Genomic DNA, 24,181 nt, shown 5'->3' with positions numbered 1-24,181 from the left:
TTTAAACTTCACATAATGGCTGTGTCCTTGAGGAGCCAATACTGATTATATTGAAAAAGATTAATCCATAAATAAAATGAAAAGAGTGGGGATGCATAAAGCACAGAGGATAGAGAGTGGCTCGCTGGAGTCTAAACTCACCTGCTCCTTTCTTACTTCTGATGTCCGTCAACATGAGTAAATTATGTTGCTGCTTTTTCATCATCTGTTTTCAGGTCAATGTCAAGCACTATTAATAATGTCTCAGAACACGTTTTATAGTAGAAATAGCTGACCAATGTGGAAATGAAAAAGGACCCTCTTGGCACCTCGGGCATGCATGGAGGGAGAGCACAAGAGTTTATAGAGTGATCTAAGCAGACCAGCTGGAGAGTAAGTAGTTGGCTGAACAGCTGATGTGAGAAGAAGCCATCACAGGAGCAAGTATGGGTCCTGGATGCCTGTGGAATGAGATGAGGAAGTAATTTTATTCATATACATACTCTCATCCTATGAAGACTTGTTTATGTATTAATTTCATGTCAATGAGTAGCCCTACTGACTTCATTAGGACTACTTATGTGTTTAAGATTAATCACATGCTTATGTTTCCCCCTGCTGAAGATAAATTTTCAGGAAAATTGTTCTTAGAACATTTTTCACCTTACATTAATGTACTGCCACAGATCTGAGACCTATAGTATTGCTTACCAGTGTAAACTCTGGTCACCCACAAATCACACCACAAATCACCCAGCATTGGACCTGCTTTATGGGAACCAGGTCGACAATTGGGCCTGCAGCCTTTCACTGAAAACGGAGCAGGACACACTGGAGCCAGGGAATGGCAGAGGGTGAAGGTGAAAATAGCAGGAAACTGAAAAAAGAGCAAAGGAAAGTTGCTTAGAAGAGCTCCTGGGGGCCAAGGAGCTTTGAAAGAGTGGACAAATATAGCAAGGCAGAGTTATATGTTATATTTAATATCAGCCTTTTCAATAGGCAAAATTAGCACTGGTTTGATATTGGAGCCATGCTATATTTGTTTCTACTGCATTAAAACACCCAACATCTAATGTGCAGTGTGGTAACACAGAACCTTTTGTTACAGAAAAAAAATACTCTGTTGCTTGAATTAGTAAAGTTTTATTTGTTTATTTTCAATAATATAAACATCTATGGATGCTAGCAGTCTAATTTCTAAGTGCCTAACTTCTGAGTAGAACCTAACTCCCCCTCGTAAGGATCTAAATTCCTTGTTGTCAAGGAATGTCAAGCTGCAGCCAGTAGGAGGTGACACTTGGGAGTGTGACCCCTTCCCTCCTCTGGTACCCACTGCTTCACTCCAAGTGATGGGCAAGTGCCTTCTTCCACTGGGGATCATAAACCTGGAATCTTCTCCTGACAGCAGTCTTCTGTAATGATTTCTTCAAATGACTGATCCCAGCTCTCTCTTCTTTTTTATGGTTCAGGCAGGGAGAGGTCATTTCCTCAGTTCCTATTAAAGATCAGAGCACTCGCTGAGGAAGTGAGACACCCAGGCTCAATACCTTCTGCAGTATGAAATGGTTCAAACACACATCTCTCTAATTAGTGGGGAGTGTGCAGAGAAGCCTCCTGAAACTCTTTGAGAACTTTGGGGTTCAGCTGAAAGAGCCATAACACACTTACCAGAGGCGGCGTGGACTGCGTCCCCCACGGGCGCTGTGCACAGGAACCTGGCTGAATGCTCTAACCAGCAGACTGTTTTGCAAATAGAACTGTCTAAGAAGAGATGGGGTGTAGCTGGTGCTTTGGATTGCGGTGGAGCGTTTGGTGGGAGATAAGCATTCATTGCCCCAGGATAGGCACTTACAAGCATATCTGGGAAAACAAATGGCTGGAGAACTTGCAGATGAATTAGGGATATGCCTGATAATTCTGGGTCCTTCAATAGACCTTTGGTGGGTTTAGAGCCCCTAACTTAGAGATAAGAAGTTGCTGGACTGGATCTTCCCAACATAAAGCTCAGATGGTCAGAAAAACTGAAAAAATGCATTTAAGTGAAAAAAATGAAAATGTTTTTAATTCATTCCCTCCTTTCCTCCTTCTTTCCTTTTTATGTCCTCTTATGAATTTGAACTCTTTCACAGAATTTGTCTCTGGAGGGCTCCTCTATCTCACTCCTTAGGTTCTTCAGATTTAGAGAGAAATATAAAGACTATTTTTACATCTACACTGGGATTAATAGAATCCAGCCTGTCTAGCTGCAGGGTAAATCAGCACAATTTCCCTCTATGCCAAATGCCAGTGGTTTGTCATAGACATGCTTAAGCCCCATCATTAAATGTGGCTTGCAGTACATGCTGTGTACTAGCAGTGGTTAGCTAAGAGAAGAAAGATACAAATGATGACCAAAAGGTTAAGACCCACTTTCAAACATCCTGTGACCATATCCCCAAACTGAGAGCAGATTTGCTTTGCTGATCATAAATGTTATATCACTTGGATGGACTCTCTAAACCCTGACATTTTTGGCATTTAAAAATAAAAAGATAAACAAAACCACATCTGGTCTGCAAATGTGCATGCCATGTTTGAGCTTGATGCAATTTCGAATTAGTTGTTAAACATTGAAAATCAGGGTTCATAAGGGAAATGCCTACTCAGCTGATCGTAGTGTAACTGGTGCAGCTATAATAGACACCAGACACTCCTGGAATAGCAGATAACTGTGTATGGCTACACAAGCATAGATGGAAAGAAAAGCCAGATGGTGTACTTAACTGCACTTAAAATCTGATTGCGTGTGTCAATAACGAATGCCCAAATCGGATTCTGCCATAAAAAACAACTATATGTGCATACTAGTAGAACAAATGCAGCCCTATAGAAAAAAATGTGTGGATTCCATCACTGTAATGATGGTTATTGTGATGATCGGTTATTTTGTATTTGCTGTAGGTTTTTAAAGTCTTAAACATTAAATATGTTACAACACAATAACAAAAATAAGTAAATCATAAGGGTAATTCTGACAAATAGAAAACTATTATTTATAGCCAGTTTTATTAAAAATACAAATAGTGTCTGTTGCTCAGATTGCTGGCAAAAGTTGCTGGATGCTACATTCTTAAAATACATGCCTTCCTTGGACATCAGAATGAAATCCTGGCAGGGTCAGCCGAGTCCTTAATTATTTTAAGGTAGATTAAGTTGTTTATTATGGGTGAAAGTTAGGCCTGGTGGTAATCGATCGAAGCTTTACTGTCAACCACAGCATCATACCTATAAATAGACATTTCATGTAAGACTTTAAAATAAAGAATTTTTACTTTTCTGTATGGAAATTAAGGTTCCCACAGTTGTTGAGTCTTAGAAAAAGAATTTGCTTGGCTCAATTAAATAAGAACAATTAAAGAATATAATTCCCTGTAATTCCTCCATATGTTTCTTCCCTCTCTCTGTAATGGAGAGATTCTGAACTCCTTACATTGAGTGTATTTACTGTTAGCAGCCCCACTGATTTCAGCAGGAAAGCTCTTGGAGTGGGATGCTAATCTGTTTGAGTAAAGTTAGCAAAAGCTGTCCGTATATAAGCACCAAATTCTGTCAAACAGTCATATTAAATCAGATTTGTCTCAATATCTTACCTGTATATGTTCAGATGGCACGGTATGCAACAATACCAGCTCAGATACATCGGCTAAGGCCCATTTAGTAAGCCTTTACTCTTACAGTGTTTTCTCTCTGCATGGAGTGCCATGCAGACATATCGTCCTAATGCTTCCACTTCTGCAACTAGCAGAGTTTCCTCTAGCTGGAGTAACAGCAGCTTATGTTGCGATGACACTCATAGAGTTTAGGCCCTCAAATCTCTAAAGTACTTTTGAAAATTGTATGCAATATTTATTACCCCTTCAAATTGCAATTCAGTGGAGTAGCAGAAGAGAATTGGACTGCCTTTCATTACAGTTTCCTGACCTTTTATCTAATGTAAAAACCTATTTTTAATTGCTGGTATCTTTGCCAAACCTTAAGAATTGCCTTGTATGGCCTTAAATGAGCCCCAATGGGTGTGAGCATTATGACGTTGTCTAATTACATGGTCACATTTGAATTTTGTTCTAAACTATTTGTGCTTCAGTCTGTGCACAGGACAGAAGGAGCTTAGCTCAAAAGCAAATATTCAATTTTAGTTCTCTTCCCATTGCTCAATATGTCCCCCATGCCTTATTTACTGTACAGTATCCAAACCCTGCTATGAAGATAATTACTATGTCCCTTCCAGGTTTTTCTACGGTGCCTGTTGCTATAGTACCTGAACATTTTACAAACTTTAATGAATTTATATGCACAAAACCCCTCTGAGATAAGGGGTAGTATTATTCCATTTTGTAGATGCTGAACTGAGACACAAAGAGTTGAAAATAAAAACCTACAGCCCTCTAATATGTCAGATTTGAGGTGACGAAGTCTGAATTTTTGGTGTGCTACTTTATATATTCAGAATTGCACTGCACTACTTGTATACCAGAGGTATCAAATCAGTCACTTAGAAAATCAGGAGTGAACAAATAGTGCAAACAGAAGACGTAAATAAATCACTTGCCTAGTACTATAGCAGTGACATAAATCCAGCTTTCCAGACCATTGTTCCATTGTCTTAACTTGAGACCATCTTTCTCTTCCTGAAGTCCTTGCCCAAGCAACCACTTTTTATAGCAAAGAGGCATAGGTCCGAGGCAACATGCTTCACTACACAGCAAGGCAGGTCTAAATCCTTCTCCCGGCAGAGCAGGAGGAAACACTGCCAGCTCTGCAGGTCAGCTGGTGACGGGGTTATTTAAGGAGAGCTCAGTGAGGGCAAGGCTGTGGCGGAGATGGCAAATAAGTGTTTTGCTCTGGTGCTCACTGTAGGAAGACTGGGGGGAGCCCCAAACCCTTTGAGAGGACTCAGCAAGAGATTGTCTGAAACAGAAGAAACTGTGGAAGAAGTAATTGAAAAAAGAGATATAGAATAAACACTAAGAAATCACTAAGACTGTATGATATTCACCCAAGAGTCTTCAGAGAGTTAAAGGATGAAATAGTTGAATTATTGATGGCAGTGTGTAACTTGTCTCTTAAGGTTTCATTCATTCCTGAGAAGGGGAGAGTGGTAAATGCTGCACAGATTTTTAAAGGGGTTTCTAGGGAAGATCTCCAAGCCTGTGAGCCTGATGTCTACACTTGGTTAATTAACAGAAGCCATGATAAAAGATAGAAGTAGTGGAAATCTGGATAAATCTGATTACTGGAAAGATAAAACATAGTTTCTATAAAGGCTAGTCTTGGCCTTCAAACAAAATGGAAGTCTCTTGAGGGGACAATGAGCATGTCATTAAGGATGACCCTGTTGCTATAATCTGCCTAGATTTCCAGAAGAATTTTGACAAAGTCCATCACCATAAGATTTTAAGGAAATGAAGCTGCCATGGAGTAAGAGAGAAGGTCCTAGCTTGGATAAATAATAGGCTCAGAAATATAAGCAGAAGGTAGGACTAAATGTTTGGTTTTCAAAATGAAAGGAGGGCTCCAGGGCTCTTCTAGGAACTGTGCTATACAACGTGTCTATAAGTGGCCTGGAAAGCACAGCAAGCAGCAAGGTGACAAAACTGGTTGAGCTGAAGGAGTCAGGCCCTAGGCTGGCTATAAAAAATTGCAGAATGGGATTATGAGACTAGGAAGTAAAACGACAGGTAAAATTCAATATAGATAAAGTGGTACAGAGGGGAAATAATAATCCTAAATTTACGTACTAAATAATTTTGTCTGACCTGCTTATTACAACTCAAGAGTGAGACCTTGGGTCTTATCACAGAGAGCTCCAGAAAAACATCAGCTCAGTGCTCAGCAACTATCAGAAAAACAAATTGGATTTTAGGGGGAAATTAGGAAAGGAATGGAAAGCAAAATAGGAAAACAGCATTACAGCTCTGTAGCTATGGTCCAACTGCACCCTGAATACTGTGTATCGTTCTTGTCCCCTTGTTCCAGAAGTGTATGGTAGGACAGAGAAAGATCTGAAGAAGGGAAGCAGGAGCAATCAGAGTCACGTGGCATTGTCTGTGCCAGGAAAGGTGAAACGGAGTGGGTTTCTTCTGGCTGGAAAAGAGAGGACCTGAGTGTGGGGGAAGAGACGTCTCTGAAGTCATGAATGCTGTAGGAAAGGTGCAACTGAGAATTGACTGCTCACTGCCTCTTCCAGTACAGGAATCAAGGGCCATGACATGTTTTCACTCATAGGTAATAGACCTGTAAAGCTCCTCACTGAAGGATGTTGTATGCCTAAGAAGCTTCAAGAGGAGATTGGGGAAGCACTTGGAAGAGGGACGTGTTGTGGGTGACAAACCAGAGAAACTACAGCAGGTGCAGGATTCCCCCCGGCTGAAAAGTGTCAGAACTGAGAGACTGCTGGGGGAGAGGCTGGCTGTGCTCGCCCTGCGTGACACCCTGCCCGGGGTGTCTCCATCTACAGCACCGCTGGAGGCAGAGTACCAGGCTGACAGGACCCTGCTCTGGAGCTGCATGATTGCTCTGATGCCTTATCTTGCTGTGAAGAAGGCAACAGTCTCAGGTATGTGGCCAGGTATCATAATGCATAATGCAAAGAAGCTGAATTAGGTCATATCCTCTCTGCTGATTATAGGATAGAAGAATGTCTGATTACAGTGTCTTGGGACCGCTACAAAACAGGTTTGCAAAATCAATGCCTTGTTATATTTTGAAAATGAACTGAAACTGAGAAATGAAACCCACACATTTAGAGATGGTGAGGCTGATGAGAACATTTTCAATTTCTCCGTTTGAAACAAATACACTGAAAGCTGGGGATCTGTTTAGGGATACTATGGCATTTGAGAAATGCTCACATCCACACTGCACACAGGGCATTGTGGGAACAGACAAGGAGTAATCCAGAGCTGAGTTTCAAGTCAAGAGAGACATCAATCAGTAGCTGTAAGTAAATTGGACCTGGCACCTTAAGTGCCTTAACCGTTAGAAGTTAAACGTGATATGGTATCCTGATTCTTAAAGGAAGGTAGTAAATTATTTGCCGAACAAATGGGTGACATCATAATCAAAATGAGTAACGTTACTGAATCCTGAAGAAAGTGCGGAGTCTGGGAGTAAGGAGTTAGGAGACAGGGCAGGAGTAGATTGCCAGTTTCCAAGTAAACATCATACAAAACACAACCTGTGTAAGAGGCACAGTTGTAAAGAAGACAGTCTTTATTTTGGGACAGTCTTAGTTGAGTGTAGTAAGTGAAATCACAATTCTCAGGCAACTCACCTTATATAAATTTTGCTGTTATCACCAGTGTGCAACAAAAACCATGAACGCAAATAACTAATAAAATAGAACAATCCTCCCTCCTAAAATTGAGATGAAATTAAACTAGATATATTTTCCTTTAAAAGAATCTCTCATTATTATCTTCAGAGTGTTTTTCTGATAGTGAAATGAGTGATAAGATGATTCTAGATGAAAAGAAAAGCCTTTTAATTTACTAAGGAAAAACCCCAGAAGGCTGCTGTGACTGGCAATATTAAAACTCACTCTTCTGTAATTGACTTGTGTCTAATCTAACTTATTTTCTCAGCATTAGTGCTGGTCATGACAGTGAAACAATATTACTCACTTCAAGAAATATCAAAGATCTGTTTTTTTCAGAAAATAAACTGGATGGCTGGGAGGTAGAGATCCCACCACTGGCAACAAAGAATAATTTTGCTTGTACAAAGAGTAAGCCAGTATGGATATTTTAAAGTCACTTTTGAGACTGACCTCAGGTTGCCCCACAGGAGGGCAATTGACCTCAATTTGAAAGTTGACCTCAGGCTGCCCTCCTGTTCTATGTAAGAGGGTATGGCTGCACCAAAACAATTAATTTGCAATGCGGAGGTCTAACAAGAACTGGTCTGCAGATAACTCATCTCTCCTTCTGGGCTTGTCCCTCCTTCTTGCACTAAAAAAGAGAGGAGGAAAAGAGCAGAATGGCCTGGTGTTGGGAGCAGGGAAGTTTGGCACAGGTGCTGGCAGATATCATAGGATATCTGGCTGCAAACTTGTATGGATTTGAGGTACAGCAAGTTGAAGCAGAGCTGACCTTGCACCTGGGGGTTAGTCCCTTGCTGGTCACCGGGAACTGTGGTTAACTGGCTTTTGTAGACTTTAAAGAAGTTCTAAGACCGAGAGTTATTAGACATAGCCTAACGATATCTTGTTGCTGAAATCATGATCCATCAGATATATTGACTGTGAAGACTGCTTTTTCTCACACCCATCATTGTGGTATTCAGTCAGGTCTGTTGGAATTACATTTCCTGTCATATTATTTATTTTGCATTCATCAAAGGAGACTAAGATTTTTAAATGACTAAAATTGGAAATATATTTTAAATTAACACTCAGGCACGAGAGTTACATCTTTTGTGAAGCTGAAATTTTGATAGCAGTGAATTTCCAGCTTCCTACTGATAGTATCATTAGCTCATATTAATACTCTTTCTCTACTCAGTGAGGAGTATGTACACCAAGGACTGTGGTTCACATTGCTTTACAATGTAGATAAACAAAAGCAGAACTGTCAACAGAGCATCAATTCTCATTGCAGTGGCTTTTGATTCAGGGCTGTGTGACAGTTCTCCAAGCACTTCTGTTTTTCATATCTGTGGCATTTATGAAGCGAATATCCACTTGCAGCAGTTTTTAGATAGTTTTTATTATTTCTTCTTGCCACTGTTATTCTATGTCAAGATTATGATAAGTAGTCCCTTTGCTGAATGTTGTAAAATCAAGTATAAAACCTATGCATTATATATTTATGCAAAGTGAAAGCTAATTTGGTCTACAACACTGCAAAGTAGTATCCTCAAAACTTTACTTTTATTTCTCTAGTTAATTTCTTCTGTTTTGAAGAAAGATTTACACAACCCATTTTTTTTAGAAAAGTTCTGTATGTCTTTATTACAGTAATAATTTACCTATTTTTCTTATTTGATAAAATTCTTTATTCTTTTTTTTCTGAACTAAAATAACATATCTCTGAGATCAAAAGTTCTTACACATTAATGAGGATTAGGCTGTTTCAGAGCTTGCATGGAAACCTTCAAATACCATTAAGGTGTTGCAGGAAGAATGTGGCTTTTTTTAATCAATGAGTGGTTCTTATTCAACTTCTACACAAGGATTTTGCAAGATAATAGTGGTTCTTCTAGAGGACAGACCTTAAAAATAAGGTCTTAATAGACTTGGTCAAAACTCACAGTTTCCACTGCATAGAAACATCAACAATTTGAACAGTATTTTAGTTCCAGTTTAGACTGAAAATTTGAGTTTGATAAAATTGCTTTTTCTGATGTGAGGCTCTCTTGAAAAATCTTTTCATGTTATTCATCTCTGCCTGGCTAGACTATCCTGACATGCTTAATTTCTCTTTGTAACTGTAATTACACTTTCATTCACCTGCAACGTGCTAATTGAGTGAGAGAAAGAAAGTGAGGAAACCATGAGTTGCCTCTTTGCATGAGTGGTGGAGTTGTGAAATGGTTGCTTTAGATTTGCAGAGAGGCATTAGATACTTAATTCAAAGAAAGGGCCTGGATCTGAGGGTTGGAAGCAGAGATCATCACCTCCCATCATCCCAGATTTAGACACCAAAGTACTCTTGCAGCTGGACCTTAACTTTTACTTTCTCCTTAACATAAACTATGGCTTGGACAACTTGTTGGCACTGAGAAGCCCAGTGTAACATTTATTCCTTTACATTTTACAGGGAGCCTAGAGGTTACAGCTGAGAACTAAAGTTTACAACACCTGTTACAGAAAAAGCCATAATTTGGGAGCTTGTTACAACTTCTGAAGTGACTTGGGCAACATGAGTCAGATCTTTAAAGGGATTTAACTGTTGAAAATGTCAAGGGCTTTTGATACCAAGACATTTTAAAAATTCTTCTAAGTACCCCTCTGTATCTTTAGCACTGGAAACACCTTTAAATCTAGCATGAAGACCCTTAAAGATATAATTAGCTCGCACAGCAGGTAGGTGGTCTGTGTCCAAGAGCTTAATTCACTTCTGAAAGTGGGCCCAAGTTTCCTAATTCACTCACTTTTGAAATGTGATATTTCTTGTTTCCTTCCAACTGTTCCTTGTACTTATCATGCTCTATGTATAAAGTTAAAAATGAAAGAATTTATTGCACAGTTATAGCAAAAGTCCAACTTGTTTGATTTCTAGCCTGCATGTAAAAGCTGAGTAACATTTCTAACATTCTGAGGTTGGGATACGGGGACCACATTTTATTTATCTACCTGTGCTTTTTGAAGACCAGCTATTCCATCTTATTGAAATACATAATCTTAGTATGCCAGACATCAGTGCTATGAAATGTCAGCTGTGCCCATTTCTTTGTATTATAAATCCTTGCATATTGCAAAACCAGTTAGATTAAAGAGTACAAGCAGTTAAAAGACAATGAAGAAATTGTAAATTATATATCTATATGTGTGGGCCCAATTCTCATTTGTACCCTGATCTGTTTATACTGGCAGAAAAACATGGCTCTCAACTAGGTGCAAGTGCGTTTTGCAAGAAGTTCTGCTTCACTCTAAAATTGTACGAGCCTGGCTCCATGCTGCTACCAGCCATGAGATCACGGTCTTACGCTCTTTATATCAGTGCAATTATTTATATCAGTGTAAAAATTAACATCAGTTTTTTACACAAATATAAAGGAGATTTAGATCTGTAAAGCCCCCATAAAATATATAAAGGGACCATATACTTACTTATATCAAAAATTTGTCTACATGGTACTTTGTAAGCAGGTAAGAACTCTTTCATACTTTGTTCACTTCGTTCTTCCTCCAAATTATCTGCGAGCAGCGCAAACTTGATTTGTGCAATATGAAGAATCAGCTACCTACCTGTAGTCAGAAGCAGGTTGTATAAACTTGGGCATGGTGATTTCCTAACGATAGCTACCGGACAGACCAGGTGAAAATACCACATGCACATGCTAGGAGTAAATAAAAGTCATGCCTTATCTGCACAGAAGCCTCCTCTATTCATTTTTTATAGATCTGTCTTTGATATGAATTGCTGAGGTTAATTGCATTACACAGGTACGAGGTTTGTGTGGATGGATAAAACTGGGCCCTACATGTTCGACGTCGCATACTTAGTTAACCCATTCATTAATTGAACACAAAACAAATGCAATTACCATAGGAGAAGGAGGAGTTGTTTATATTATAACTTCATCTACCCCTGTACGTGTTTAATTGGGAGGCTCCTACAAGCTCTTTTAAGGCATATTCGCCTCATATTGACATCCTTTCCTTATGTTTTTGGACACTGCAATATGAATTATATTTGTTACGGAAATGACAGCCAAATCTATTTTGCTCCTACAAGTGATGTGCCAAGACAGCCTCTGTTCTGTCAGCAAGCATTGCCAAAGTACAAATGCATATGGCAGCAAACCTTTTTCAAGTTAAAACAGAAATGCTGAAAACTGACTTCTCTAATTTATCAAAACTGCTTCCTGGCTCTCCCGGGATTTCTTCTGGCGGCTATAAGACATCCTTCTCCAATGCAGCTGGAAACTTTTTGGAGCTAAGTCAATATTTTCATTCACAATTCATGTTAACACTGGACTCGAACATTGCAAGGTGCTGAATCTGTTGACGGGGAGGCAACCAGCACTTTCCAACAAAGAAATCACGGTCCTACTCTGGTGGTTTGCTGCCTTTGCATTGGACTTCGTAAAACTACTTCTAGTTGTAAAAAATTGGTTTGAAATACTACTAACTGAATATAGGCATTTTATCTTCATTCTTGCCTCCCATTGCATATAAATGTACCTGTGAGGTCAGGATAGAGAAAAATAAGTCCCAACTCCTTTTCCTTCCACAGAATTTAAAATCTTAATTCTGAAAACAGTGACAATAGAGCCTTTCTCTCTGCCCTTCCTGCAGAAGCTCAGGTGCTTGGTAGTCCTCTGGTAGTTTCGGTAGGCTTGGGGCATGGTTCACCACACAGGAGAGCTGCTTTGCTCCTTTTCCACACTCACATCTATTCTTGTTTTGCTTCTAAGGACCGGAGGGCCCCATGCTGTTGTCCTTTAACCAGTGGAGAAATATCACTCAGCAGTTCCATGTTTTATGAGCCTGACTTGGAAAGAGAGCTGCATGCTTTACATCTTCAGGAATTGTTTACTATGTCGTTTGTTAACTGAATTCACTGATAAAGCTCTTCAGTGCCTTTAGACATTTATGAATGCTGCTGTCATGTTTCTTACCTTCTCTAGCTCTGCTCAGTATACAAAAGACCCTTTTTTATAATCATTGTATTGGTTTCTTGTGTATAGCGAATCAATTAGTTAAACACACTTTCATTTTGTTTAGTGTAAGCATCCTGCTGGGTAAGGGCTGTTTTTGAAGGTTAATGGATCCTGAATTTCTTCAGTGGAGTAGCAGTGACACCTCTGATAGACAATGACACTGTAATCTCATGTAAGGGATATTGTAATGGAGATTTCAGTTACTCTCTCCCTATTCTAAAGTTCCTTGCGCAAGAATGGAAAAGCCACTTCAGTCACTCAAAATATTAAATCCTTGTTTGGCATTTTTAAAATGAATGCCTTTTAGGTACTACTGATCATAATGCAAATCCTTAGCTAGTATAAATCATTATAGACCTTACCGGCTTCAAAGGTGATACTGATTTACACTAGTTAAGTGTACAGACAGGGCCTGTAGGGCATAACCATTAGGAAAGAGCAAATTTCCATGGGTTTTATTCATTTGGGTCATGAGCCTGCAGCGTTTTTTGTAAGTCACCTGAAAAATACCTCTCTGAGATCTAGGCACTAGCAAAATTAGTCATATTGGATCCCGGTACAGGAATTCCTTCAGAGAGTGGCCAATCCCACCTATTTTTCACCTCCTTAGGAATTTGAGGTTACATACCTAATGACTCCAAGTGCTTTGTGTGTAGTTTTGTGGCTTGGGACTTCTAATGTATAACAAGATCATGGATCTAGGTTGAGAATAGAATATTCTTTGTTGTTTCTCAGAAAATCCAACCTTGAATTTTATTTTCCTCATATACTAAACTTCAAGCATGTCCCCTCTGAAATCAGTGTCAAACCTCTCCTTGGCATCAAGCAAGAGCAGGGCTGAGTCAGCTGACGGCTCTGTTTTGAGCTGCTCCTGCAGGAATGCGAAGGATGAATACACACAGAGCTGTACCGCTAGATTGGAGAGTCCCTAAATTGGATAGGTCTGCCCCTGTGTCTGGCCATCACTTGGCAGATGTAACAGTGCTAAGTTTAGCTTTGTATCGATTGTAATTTGCTGTGGGATGCTGGGCAGGGAGGAAGATCTAGAAATGGAAGATTATAATGTCTTATTGCATTTACAGTATTGATATTATTGCAAATCATTCCCTAATTTCTACAGGAATATTTTGGGCACAGCCACATGAAAATACTAAAAATAACAGCCTTGTTCCATCATTTGGAGAGCCAGAAAAGTGTTAGATTGCATACTGTGTAATAGAGTTAATTCCTTTTGTAAGTTTGGAATTGTTTAAGAACTGTCTGAACTGAACTTTATTCTAACCGCATTTTAGATTAAACAAAGTCTACAAATTTGCAATAACAGATTTGGAAAGTGACTGTTGATAAGAAATGAAGAGTTACAAAGCGTCCACTTGAAAGAAAATCTGACAATGCCAAGTACTTAACTTTCATTAAATACAGAAAAAGTTTCCAAAGACTAGTGGAAAACCACCATGTGTTTCCAGGCTTTCCAGGAACTCTACAGCTGTACATCTGCACAGAGCATTTAATCGCAACAGTAGGCCTGAAGGGGCACCGGTATACCCATAGGGTATGAATGAGGAACTAGAGGTACCTGCTAAGGTGTATGAATCAGCTGAAGTCACCCAGGGTGAAAAGACCTACAAAGGAAGTCTTTGCAGGGGACGGAACAACCAGCTCAGCCTTTCCCTTTTATTTTGCTTAAAAGTGTAAAATTCCTCCTTTTGTTTGGGGACCACCACCAGATGGCAAGGCTGGGGTTAACCACTTCAACTTCATTGCAGAACAACTAATCCAGGTGTGGATGTGAAGCCTATTGCACACATTTGAAAACGTATGGGGATGACAACTGAAAACCGTATTGAGTGTAGAGGGATATGTGAAGTGCTTAGATGTTGCTTCTGTGCCTGGACACATCACATCACAAAAACTGGAATAAATTTACCAAAGATGCAGAACCACTTTACAATTCCTTTTGAAACAAAACATAAGAAGCTAAACTAAACACAACCAAGTACCATCCCCATTTTAAACCATTTTCTAAACCATGTTTTATGGGGTTTGCCAGACACGTAGCCATAGATACCAATCAGAATCACTGTGCTTCATAGTCCCAGTTGACTACAAGGCAAGGAAGTCTAAGGCACTTGCTGTTTTATAGACACTGTACCATGGAGCACTGTCCATTTACCTGAAATGGTTTCAACTGCTCCAACCCTCAGTACAAAGCAGTACAACCACATCTGCACAATACTGCATACGTGGCATTTAGACCTTTTGGGGTTGGTCAGACATGAGCTGCCCTTGGTAAATCCATGCTGGCTGTTCCCACTCACCTTCTGGTCCTCCGTGTGTTTGGACATAGCTTCCAGGAGATTTTGCTCCCACTGCTTTCCTGGAAACCAAGGTTAGGATGACTACTCCGTTGTTCCTCAGATCCTCCTTCTTGCCCTTGTGAAAGAGACACGTGGTGTTTGCCTTATTCCAGACATCAGAAACTTCCTCTGAGTGCCACAACCTTTTGAAGATGGTAGAGAGTGACCTTGCAATGACATTGGCCAGCTCCCACAGCACCACTGGCACCCACAGCATCCCAGCCCATAAATGTCCGATTTGCTAAAGTGGTCACTAAGTCTATCTTTCTCTATTTCATGTAATGCCTCACTCCTGCCGTCTCTCACAAGGCTTAAAAAGCCAAGAGGCATATGTGCAGACTTTATCAGTAAAAGCTGAGGCAGAGAAAGCATCGAGTATTTCATCCTTTTTGCTGTCACTAGGACCTCAGCCCCACACTGTGCTTATGTTTTCCTTTGCTTTACTTTTTCTGATAATATGCTCTAGAAGCTTTTCTTCTTGTCTTTCAGATCGCTTACTAGTTTTAACTTCAGCTGAGCTTTGGCCTTCCTAATTGCATCCCTGCAGGCTGAGGCAACGCCTTGATACTCCACCTGGCTTGCTCACTCCTGCTTCCACGTGACATAGATCCTAGGACTTGTATAGCTAATAAAATTTAATGATGTGCACTGCAAAACTCCTTTTCCTCCTAACACCATTGGCTAGGATCAACTCCAGTCATCTCTGGTCACCCTGTAAGTCAGTTTAGTTGCTGCCATCTTCTGATCACTGCCACCTTGTGACCAGCCTCTGCAGAATGCCAAATTTACCTCTTATGGTAGCCTAGAAACCAGGAGGTGGAGCCAAATTGTTGTTTTCCTTATGGTAAACAGAAAATGGCTAATTAGAAAGTAATTGATTACTAGGACAACTGTACTGAATGAATGTTTGTTTTCTCTACGTGAGTTGTGGATCTTTTATCCAAACAGCTCTTCGCAGATGCTTGGGTCAAATGATGCTTAGTTCTTCAGCTGTAAGAAGGATAAGCTGGCACTCCCAAGAAAGGAAATATAAAGGTGTACATCTAGCACGTTTACAACTAGGATTATACATAATGAGACTGGCAGAACATACAGCATTCACCCTCCAGATGTTAATCATAATAATGCATTATACATAATAAGGCTTTCTTTCCTCCTAATGGTGTTCAAGAATAAATAAGGAATCTTAAGTGCTTACAAGCTACTAGAATGGAAGCCCACTGTGTTATTTCAGAAGGGATGAATAGACTGAGATGCCCATATATCAAGGTGAGAGAGAAGAAACCTTCAGAGATATAAATTAACTGAGCTTTGTGAAACATGGTTTTGAAATAAAACATTTCCACCCTCCCCCATCTTTTTACAGGGTTTTTCCACTCAGATAATGTAGATGCTTAATGTACAATTATAACATCTTTAGAAGATTGTTAGATTATATGAAAGAGGAAATAGTAATATACGTACAGAGAGATACTGAGAAAGAGGGTATGTGGTTTGAGTCAGAAATCCTCTGATCTCAAAAGAAGCAGATGATGCAGATAAAACACAGGCTTCACTGGCACAGCTAGCAGGGAACTTTTATGTGTACATAAAGCAATTATAAAAGATGTTTGATTTTGCATTAAAGCAGCCAATTACTTCCTTTTTTGACTAAAAATATATATTTCTACTTTTTGTATTTTCAGCAGACAACAAACCAAAATTAAGCTTGATAGAAGTAATTGACTAGAAAAAGCTTTTAATGTATTTTAGTGCAGGAATTCTGATGGGAAAAGTCTCCCCACATCGAGACCCCTTTCCTGCTGTCTCACAAGCTACATGCAGAGGCTTTCCAACAAAATTGGCAAAGATGATGGCTTCAGAAAGATACCTCTGCTTCTGGGATGAAGTTGGACATTCAAAGGCAGAGCCAAGGCACTGTTTTCTGGGCAGCCCACATGAATGACATGTTGGCTATAGCTGTGGTGAACCCTTGCTGCGGGTTATCCCACGTAGGGTTGTTTGTTCGTTTTGCAAGCGTATTTCGCTTGAAAACAGGAAGGGGTCAAGAAATGCCAGCAACAAGTAACTGACGATGACATAGAACAGAGACCACTGGGGATGCGATACGGGAGAGTGCTGGATTCTCTGTTTGTTTTTTGCTGTTGTAATTGCACTGTTGTATTACACAATGTATTTAGCTTTTGCTCTCGTGTGGGAGCAGCTTTCAGGAAGGTTTCTGCAGCATAATAGCTTCCCATGAGGAATGATTTCAAAGGGCAACTCCAAGATATAGATGTAAGACAGCTGCTGATTTTAACACGTTTTCATAGCAATTGTTTCAGAATAGCCATATTTTAGAGTATTAACATTCATTTATTAAATTAAAGGATATTTACTTAGAGGTAAACACTACAACCTATCTAATATTCTCCATTTCTTGTAGCCTTTCAAAAATCATTACTGTTATTTCCAGACATTATTTAAATATCTTTAAATAAAAATTATTAATATTGATAAAACACGACAGTTGAGACAAGATTAAATTGACTCATGGGGATGCAGAAAACTTGCATATAAGAAGTCTTGGAGGCTATTTTATGAGACCTGAGGATCAAGGTTGCTATCCTGGCACAGAATGAAAGGGATGTGCCCTGTCACAGATATGTTTGGCAGCATTTTAAGGATTTGAGAATGCTTCATTCATATTCACAGGAGCACTGAAGTAGGTCAATCACCACTATGTGTGATTTTTTTAATTGTTTCCAGTACGAAGCAATGACAACTCTGTTATAAGATTTTTCAATGAATGGGACTAGCACTAAGATTTTAAGCCTCATGTGAACATCTTCAACTAGTTTTGATAAGACTTCCCTGAATCTTGTGTAATGAATTTGGAGCCATTATATGTGGTTATCTTCTTGGGCAAGTTCCAGAAATCAAAGGACAATAGGACATATTCTTCTGACCGGCCTTGATTATTACCAAGGGAAGAACTAATTTATTCTTACCATAAGGTATGCCTTTCTTACACTTTCACGGTATATTCTTCTGAAGGTAGCAGATGAGGGGAGAGGACACAAGCAATGCTCTGGTTCATAACATAGACCTTGCCTTTTCCATGCTGAACATAACCTGCTAAATCAAATACAAGTATCCATTCAAGAATTTTTATGTATGCTGGTAACATGAACAACCATGATAGCTTGTTACTCAGCTGTTTTTAAGAATTTCAGGTAGAAACAGCTCTGTAAAAAAAATGTGGGGTGACAAATTCAGAATGCTTTCACTGCAGGCCATGTTGTAAAAAGATATTTCAAAAATAGCTTTCTCCTAGAACTCTTAAGTAAAATACACCTTTATTGTTGGCAGAGAGTGCTGCAGTTAAATGATTACTAGCATTTGGCATCTCTCTCTTTTCTGACTCTTTCCTTTTCTTTTCTTTTTTGCCAGGGATGACTCTTTAATTCCAAAAAAAGAAATTATATCTTGTAGAAGCAGAAAAGATAACTTTTTTAGATAGACAACAAGGAAAATGTCTGCAAAGAAACAGTGTCTGTTGAAAAACACATTGAGAAACCGAACTCTCTAAAAAGCAGGAAACTCTCCAAACTCATAAAGGTTTGTGTTCCTTTGAATGGGAACAAAAAGGTCAGTTCTGAGCCATCCAGCTCCTGTATTACTCTGAATTTATGGACTTTTCTTCCTACTGAAAGTAAGCGGAAGAAAGCTGTATAAAGGCCAATGTGGACTTTGGAAGGTTATTGGGTAGATGCTTGAGCTAAGGAGGGTTTTGCTCATGCAAATCATGCCTCTTTGTGATACAGAACAAATAACACTGTAATCAGAAGCATTTTTTTACCACCAATCTACTAGTCAAAAGCAAGGGGACCCTTATCTGCTGCTGTGAAATCATGAATTTCGGTTGCTGAGATTACGATCTGTGGGACATACTAAGTGTCATGTATACCACGATGCTGATGTTAGCTGGCTTCCCAGCTGAAGTGCCTTACGCAGAGGCTAATCACCTGCTTCTGAGAAGGAGGAGGTATGGGGAGAGTTTGTGTTTCCTATAAATTGGTCTCTGATCCTTTCATCCCTCAGTACAGCTGTACTGGTTTAGTCTACTGAGGCCTCTTAAGGCTAACACGTAATGAAGTACAATCGCATAAGGGTGTCCATAGCCACAGCAGTGCTGTTAGCTGTGCTCTTTAATGGATTTGGATAAAACCTCGCTCAGCAAATAGCATGCTGAAAACAAATATTTGTTTTGTTGTCTTAGGATATACTGTCCTCATTACTGTGCTGCATTTGTTCTCAAAACAGACCCACACGCGGTCGCATTTTGATCTTTGAACTTTGAGCTGACCGGTTGTCAGATACCAATGCCTCAGTGTGAACTTTAGCACAGAAACAGATCATTGGATTTGAAATAGCAGGAGAACGTGTGCTGTCCTGGTGGGCAAGCCATGTGGTAGCTTTCTAATTTATTCATAATTTTACTAAAATCAGAGGTTGTATGAAAAAGTAAATCAAGTAAATACCCAGCTGAATGCAGTCTGTTTGAGCTGTTCCATGCTGTGCAGCCAACCGTGACGGGGAAAAATACAGCCTTAGGACAGCAAAGGCTGTGAGTCCAAAAGCACCCAGCACGTTCTTGGGCAGTTTATAAAGATAGCAAAAATCATTAAATCCATTCCACTGCTGCTCACCAGACACCACTGCAGAAATAAATTAATTGCACACAGTGAGCCAAATGGTGTTCCCCTTTCTGACACAGAGCTACACCTTGGTTTGGACTGTGCAAGAATACAGTGCAGGTCTTCACCTCTTGTGATCCCATCTTTGAGCATTAGGATTTTGACACCAAGGGCTATAACCAAAAAGGTGACTAATTTCTCATTGAAATCAATCACAAATATGGAATTTGACGTTTCCCTGCCATGCATTTAGGGGCAAGCCAGATTCACCCTTCTTTGCCATCTGGGAAAGGGCAGGACTTTGGTTTCATCCTTCTGTTTGCTGGCTGAAGCAGTGTGGCCAGTGTTGGGGTTTAGAAATTACTCTCTCCTAAAAGCCGGGAGTCACACTGCTCCCCAGGCCACCGGTGGGACAGCCCAGCCCAGGCAGCGCCGTTAGCTCAGAGCTGTGCCCGAAGCCACAGCCTCACCACCAGCCATCTCCTGGAAACTCTTGCCCAGTATGTTTGCTCCCCTGGTCGGCATGTTCATTCAACAGGTGTGCCTTTAGAGTAGCAAGTCGCAGACTGAAAAAGCATGACGGTGTAAATAGGAGGTTTAATATTTCATCAAAATGTCAAAGCTTAAAACACCTGCTGGAGCAATGGAAATGCCTATATGAGGCTGAAGCGAAAGCACAAACCTCTGTAAAATTCTTATAGCGTTAATACCAATGTGACCGTTAGAGTAGTTATTCACTGTAGATATGGTTAGTGGTATGCAGGCAGCAGGTTTTTAGTTCTGTGGCATTTTGCTGACTTTACAGTAAAATGGTCTTCCTTTCTCAGATTTTAATGTGCTATGTCAGGAGTAAATTATATAATGGATGCCTGGGACTTTCTGTCTTGTGGTCTGATTCTATAACAAATTTCACCCTTCTTTTCCTCAGAGAGGGTAATTAATGGAGTGTACTATGATTTCCATATGAGATAATCTTCAGAGAACTTTTTTAGTTGTGTATGTGTAGCCTTGTGAATCATTTGGCTTTAAAAGAAACTGCATTGTGCAAAGCTTAAGCAGTACTGATGATCCATTTTTCTGCAGAGGACCTCTTTAATGTGTTCAGGTTTCTGTTTCTTACTGAGGTAAAGACTTGTATTTTTTTAGCATTCACCTAGCTGTATAGAGCTGTGCACAGCCCTTTGTAGTAAAAAATGGTTTAATATTTATGTAGGTTCAATGAACTAAGAATCTCTCCCATAGGTAGGAGTTATAGGATCAGGTTAGTTAACTCTTTAGTTAATTTACTGTTAAGTGGTGCATGCTTCAGTTTCAGAGTGCAGATCAGTAGAGGAAAGGCAGATGTCCGTAAAGCAACCACCTTATTGTTACACTGAAGAAAATCTGATGATGCTGATCTTAGCAAACTGAATTGACTCACACTAGTCCTGAAGCTTTTTTTTTTTTTTTTTGACCTGAAAAACAGCATGGAGAATAGATACAAGAAAGGGGGAAACACAAAAAAGAGGAATGAGAATTCTCTGCGGCTTTTTTGTCTTTGTTCATCTGCAGTAGCAAAGGTTGCCTATCTGAGTATGTGGTAAAATAATCATTTGTCAAAGAGGTAAACTTACTGTACACCAATGTTCTGCATTTAAAAGATCCCTAGTGTACTATGAACTATATAGTGTTCATAAAAAGTCATACTCAAGAGTCAAATATTCTTCCTTCTTCAATTACTGTAGTTTTCCACTGTCTCTAAGGATGGGCTGCTAAACACTCAGTGTCAAGGCACACTACACTGTACTTGTGTGATGTATGATATATTCATTAGGTCACTTTTTCTTTTTTTTTTTTTTATTTCTGATTATCTGTATGTATGGTTATCATGGACTCCAAGAAAAAAAAAAGAAAAAAGAAAAAAAAAGAAAAAAAAAGGAGTCCCCTAAAAGCCAGCCAGTCAGTAGGCAGAGTGATTCTGAGGATACTGTGCTTTAGTCCACGAAAGCCTGAGGTCGTTTTCGCTTGGACATTGCATAAAGTCTGCCTGCCAGATTCAATATATATAATCCAGTGCCAAGTGACTGAAATTAGGGTTTTACTGTTTGATCTTTCAGGCAAGTAAGCAAATTGTCACTTTCGTTTCTCAATAATTGCTGGGATAACAGATCTGGCTGTTATTTTTTCCAATCTACACTATTAACCAAGGTATGGAGGAAGGAATCTGATCAAAGGTAATTAACGATTCTGAACAAGATTTCATTGGGGTATTGGATCACATTTCCTTTACACATGTCAAAGGGAGTATATCTGAAAAAAGGACAAGGCTGGTTAAATGGAAATGAAACCTCCAGAGGAAGTTATGTTCTTTTAGAGGTAATATGCTAAAAGGCTGAGATTACAGAACTATTGCTGAAGGAGCAGCATGCTCTTACACGTTGCTAAGTGCCCTCAAGCTGACATCATCATTAGTTATTTATAGCACACTAATATCTGAAGGTCCTAGTCAAAAGTAAGGCCTCCTGATATCATCCTCTGTCCAAACTGGAAGAATGTCCTCGGTCCCAAAAAGCTCGCAATGTCATTTAATCTGACTGGTGTTGAAGGCAATCAGAACATCTAATGGGGGGGCTTCAAACTCAAACAAAGAAAAGGTTTTTGCAGGAACAGCATCTCAGAGAAACCTTTCTTGATGGGTAGATTAATAATTCCTTAATGAAATATTTTAGTTAATTTGACTGACACAGGCAAATACTATGAATGGAATGGAATGTAAGTCAAAATGATCATATACCACTGTTCTTCAAACTAGCATATATTTAAACATAATAAGGGCAAAAGTTCTTTAAAGTTTTTTTTAAATAGTATCTTTCATGATCTAACAGTATACACAAACACACAGTCAAGAAGAGAAGTAAGAAAGATACAGGAACATATATAGAATCATAGAATCATAGAATCATAGAATCATTGAGGTTGGAAAAGACCTCTAAGATCATCGAGTCCAACCGTCAACCCAACACCACCAGGCCCACTAAACCATGTCCCTAAGCGCCTCATCTACACGTCTTTTAAAAACCTCCAGGGATGGGGACTCCACCACTTCCCTGGGCAGCCTCTTCCAATGTTTAACCACTCTTTCAGTAAAGAAATTTTTCCTTACATCCAATCTAAACCTCCCCTGCCGCAACTTGAGGCCATTTCCTCTCGTCCTATCGCTTGTTACTTCGGAGAAAAGACCAACACCCACCTCGCTACAACCTCCTTTCAGGTAGTTGTAGAGAGCGATGAGGTCTCCCCTCAGCCTCCTTTTCTCCAGGCTAAACAGTCCCAGTTCCCTCAGCCGCTCCTCATAAGACTTGTTCTCCAGACCCCTCACCAGCCTCGTTGCCCTTCTCTGGACACGCTCCAGCACCTCAACGTCCTTCTTGTAGTGAGGGGCCCAAAACTGAACACAGTATTCGAGGTGCGGCCTCACCAGTGCCGAGTACAGGGGCACGATCACTTCCCTACTCCTACTGGCCACACTATTTCTGATACAGGCCAGGATGCCATTGGCCTTCTTGGCCGCCTGGGCACACTGCCGGCTCATGTTCAGCCGGCTGTCGACCAACACCCCCAGGTCCTTCTCTGCTGGGCAGCTTTCCAGCCACTCTTCCCCAAGCCTGTAGTGCTGCATGGGGTTGTTGTGACCCAAGTGCAGGACCCGGCACTTGTCCTTGTTGAACCTCATACAGTTGGCCTGGGCCCATCGATCCAGCCTGTCCAGGTCCCTCTGCAGAGCCTTCCTACCCTCGAGCAGATCAACACTCCCACCCAACTTGGTGTCGTCTGCAAACTTACTGAGGGTGCACTCAATCCCCTCATCCAGATCATCAATAAAGATATTAAACAAGACCGGCCCCAGTACTGAGCCCTGGGGAACACCGCTCGTGACCGGCCGCCAACTGGATTGAACTCCATTCACCACAACTCTCTGGGCCCGGCCATCCAGCCAGTTTTTGACCCAGCGCAGAGTCCACCTGTCTAAGCCGTGAGCCGCCAGCTTCTCTAGGAGAATGCTGTGGGAGACAGTGTCAAAGGCCTTGCTGAAGTCCAGGTAGACCACATCCACAGCCTTTCCCTCATCCACTAGGCGGGTCACCTGGTCATAGAAGGAGATCAGGTTGGTAAATATATTTGCATATTGCAGTTTCTGTCAAGTGACTGATGGTGGAGTGAGCAATTTGAGAATTCAGAGTAGTGGCTGTACTCAAAATTGGAGGTTGTGATAAAACATTTTTGAAGGTTGTCTATTTTACACAGCATTTAAGTCAATACAGGTGCTGTGCTTGCCTTATAAGAAATCCATCATTTCTTACCAGAGAGTGGTAAGAACTTACCAGTTCTGTTTTTCTATTTTTTAGAAAGCACTTTTTCAAATCTTACTAATCTGTATTCTGCAAACCCACCACTAATGGCAGGTTTGTTGGAGTGTAAACCACTCTCTACTTTGCCTTGGGCTGTCTGGTTTGTTCAAGTTACCCTGGAACAGAAATAGCTGTAGTTTTGGCAGTATCAGTCCTGCTTTACTACAGGGAATACATCACTATTTATCAGTGAGCATTTCCAAATGCAAATGACCCTCCAAATTAGGGATGTCCTGCCTCTTAGAACCACTACTAAACGACCACCTGCATGTGTTCATATTCAAAGCTGGTCTACTCACCCCATATGCATCTCCTCCAGTGTTTTATTTGACAATCTGTTTCAGCTTCGCAAGGGAGCTAGCAAATTATGTATTGCTCATTTTGTCAAAGTCATCATTGATGACAATTCCGG

The 24,181-nt window shown here is 40.2% G+C and overlaps 1 long non-coding RNA gene across 1 annotated transcript; it reads right to left on the bottom strand.

The window, feature by feature from the left end:
* Window positions 1-795: 795 nt before the first annotated feature.
* Window positions 796-24,181, bottom strand: LOC143160029 (uncharacterized). The gene is made up of 3 exons (XR_012995297.1): window positions 24,069-24,181; window positions 14,664-14,778; window positions 796-856 (listed from the first exon to the last, which is right to left on the bottom strand). It is a non-coding gene; the product is annotated as an uncharacterized LOC143160029 (long non-coding RNA).

This window comes from Aptenodytes patagonicus, chromosome 4 (assembly GCF_965638725.1).
Source record: "Aptenodytes patagonicus chromosome 4, bAptPat1.pri.cur, whole genome shotgun sequence".
Classification (NCBI taxonomy): domain Eukaryota; kingdom Metazoa; phylum Chordata; class Aves; order Sphenisciformes; family Spheniscidae; genus Aptenodytes; species Aptenodytes patagonicus.
The sequence above is the reverse complement of the archived record's forward strand: the minus strand, read 5'-3'. Positions and strand labels throughout refer to the sequence as shown.